At 35.6% G+C, this 2,905-nt stretch overlaps 1 long non-coding RNA gene across 2 annotated transcripts; it reads left to right on the forward strand.

The window, feature by feature from the left end:
- Positions 1-1,118: 1,118 nt before the first annotated feature.
- Positions 1,119-2,128, forward strand: LOC126475058 (uncharacterized). 2 transcript variants are annotated; one of them, XR_007586647.1, is made up of 2 exons: positions 1,119-1,179; positions 1,586-2,128. It is a non-coding gene; the product is annotated as an uncharacterized LOC126475058 (long non-coding RNA). The 2 variants fall into 2 exon arrangements; XR_007586648.1 differs by having other exon boundaries at positions 1,129-1,319.
- Positions 2,129-2,905: the final 777 nt, after the last annotated feature.

Below are 2,905 nucleotides of genomic sequence, written 5' to 3' on the forward strand. Positions count from 1 at the left end.
ACCCCTAGACCATCGGTGCAGCAATGGGTGGATCGATGCGTTAAGAAATCTTATTTTTAATCTCTCCCTGATGTTAGGGACAAATTCGTATGTTCATCTACCTGTCCTTGAAGTCTCCAATTCATTTTGCCACAGTTTATAATATGCGATCTTTTATAGCCTTTTTCTAATTGGCCCAGCACCTTTTTTCTGAATACAGTGGAGATATTCCTAGAATTACTAACAAAGCATCATTTGGGGTAGTGCAGTAGGGACCCGTTAATCTTAGTAGGACCCCTCGTTGAACTTTTTGTGCATATTTTCGCTATCAAATGAATGTCCATTATTTTAAACGTTATCACACATTATGAAGTTTGTTTTGGCCGTTAATAACTTTTACCTTGTTAGTTTGTGAATAACGATACTTTACTCCGACTTTTTGTATCACAGGTGGTACCTCAGAATTTCATTTGTACTCTTTGGTACTGGGCTTCAGCGAAATGACGTGACGTCCAGCGTGAATCCAACCTTACGTGACATGACGGTTCGTTAACGTCTTGTGTGAGTTGGCCTTAACTCAAATAAGTGTTTATCCACTATATGCAGGCATAATTTAGTTTTCAGTACATTTGCTAAACACTAGCAGTTGGATGTTATTTCATCGTTAGTTCTACTCTGAACATGATCTATTACTATCCCACACCTTTCCCATTGTTTTAAATAAAATGTGCTGTGGGGTCGTTCAGATCGTAACCATTAGGCCGCCTCAGTCATGCCAAGAAATAGATTATCTCATAAAAAATTCGAAAACTTGGCGCTTCCGATGTGAAACGAGGTCGACGGAGATATAAGTCGCGATTATTTGATAAAACCTTCTTTCCGTGTTGTGTAAATTCTCATTGTTACCCGAACACCTCAAATAACTGCAACAAAATTCAGCACTCAGAAGAAATTCTTTTCTTGGAGGTGTGTCCCATATATGTTTGGCGTGATAAAAATAATCCCCTTTCAGAAACCAGCTGACTATAGTAAACTGTTCGTTGCATTTTGTAAATTTGTATCTAATCATTTCAATTTTACATCTTTCTCGATTAGTTTGAGGTTTTTATCTTTGGCGATAAACTAACAGTATTCTATGGTCGAAGGTTAAACTTTGATATATTTTGGTAATACAAATTTGCGTGGCAAATTTGATTTTGTGTACGTATATTACTATTTTATCATGTTTCGGATGATTCATGTTCCTGGAGAGGTGTCACGAGAAGAAAAAAAGAAAGCTAAAGAAGCAGTAATAGAAAACGTCGCCGCTTTCTTTATTTGGGTTGTTTTTATAAGAGGGCGTAAGCTATAAAATTTAATTTTTTTCCCGGAATCGGTTCTTCTTGTCGAAATGCATGTAGGGCGTTTATGACAGTGTATAGTTCTTGATGGCGTCTTGTACTTGTTTTAAATATATATTGATAAAATTTTGTGGGATAGTGCAAACTGATCTGTACCACTTACATTATATCTACATGTACTCAGCGATTTCGTTCTTGGTACACCAAAAATTTAATTCGTCACTTGACGTAGCTACTACAACTTGTAATTTATTTATTTATTGCAGTTCGGTATGTCTTGAGGCGGTTCTGACTGCTGATCGGAAGTGAAACGCAATGAAGTAAAATACCAAACAAAAGATGGCATTGAAAAGTTCCTGTATTTGTCTGTAGCAGTCAACTAATAAAATGTGAAACGGTGTATTTAACACAAAACTTGTATTCATATGTTTTATTTGTAATTCTTAGTCTTTTCGAAGTTGAGTGGGTAGTCATAATATTTCTGTAAGATTAAATTTTATTTCACTTTCATAGGTTGCATTAAATCATACTATTCAAAGTATCAGTTTCATCGAAGTTAATGAAGAAATTGCCAGCAGTGCAATAGACATACTCAGGTTGTGACTATCTGTAAGACGTTTTATTAAATAAGGGATACGGAACTTTTATGTTCGGGAAACTAATTGCAGTCAAGTGTATCAGATGACCGAAACCTCAGCATAATTTCCTTATCATGTTTAGAAGAAAAATAGAGTTTTCGTAAGTGTTTTGTGTAAAATAGCAGTAAACTGAAGCTGTCATCATAGTAATTAAAGGAATATTAACTTGGACGTGTGAAGTGGTTTCTCTCCTTGTACTTTTCCCTTAATAGTGAACACTGAATGCACAAAGCTACAGTTTTATAATTGTGGCAGCTTGAGAACAGTCCCCTCCCCCTCATTTGAAATCAACAACTCATTTTGCATGATACAGATTTTAATGTTTGTGACAACATTAACAAAACTTTTGTCTCAGGATTTTAGGGCCAATTGTACCGATCAATGCAGCAAGCTGACTTCGTCCTATAACAGTGATTATAAGACATATGAATACAAATAGAAATAGAACACAACTCACAATATGTATTTTATATCTATATTAATTTTTGGGACAGTAGGTTGTGACAGACTGATCCATAGCATAACCCATTGTCAAGGTTTGTCTGAGACTTGGTGAAGTCATTCAGAAGCTTCAGTTACTCCCAGTTTTATGGGTCTCCAAGAGGGAGAACTTGCACTACAGAAATCCTATTTGTATTTTTCAAACTTTTCTGCAGCGTATTGGTGTTGTTTGACTGTAAGGGTGTGAGACATGGACAAGAAGCATACATTCTAATAGAAACTGGATTTGATGAATCTCACTAGCTGAATGTGTTTGTTTTGTTAAGCTCCACATTCATGTCTTTAACATACATCTTAGAATACTGCAGGTCTATATATGGCATGAAACTCACATACACAAATATGTCAAACAGATTTAGTGGTTAAAAAACTGTTTTGACAGAAGTTTGACGCAAGTCACTACCTTGGTGTAATAAGATAAATTGCATTGAGAACATTAAACCACAA

This window comes from Schistocerca serialis, chromosome 4 (genome assembly GCF_023864345.2).
Source record: "Schistocerca serialis cubense isolate TAMUIC-IGC-003099 chromosome 4, iqSchSeri2.2, whole genome shotgun sequence".
In the NCBI taxonomy this organism is placed as follows: Eukaryota; Metazoa; Arthropoda; class Insecta; order Orthoptera; family Acrididae; genus Schistocerca; species Schistocerca serialis.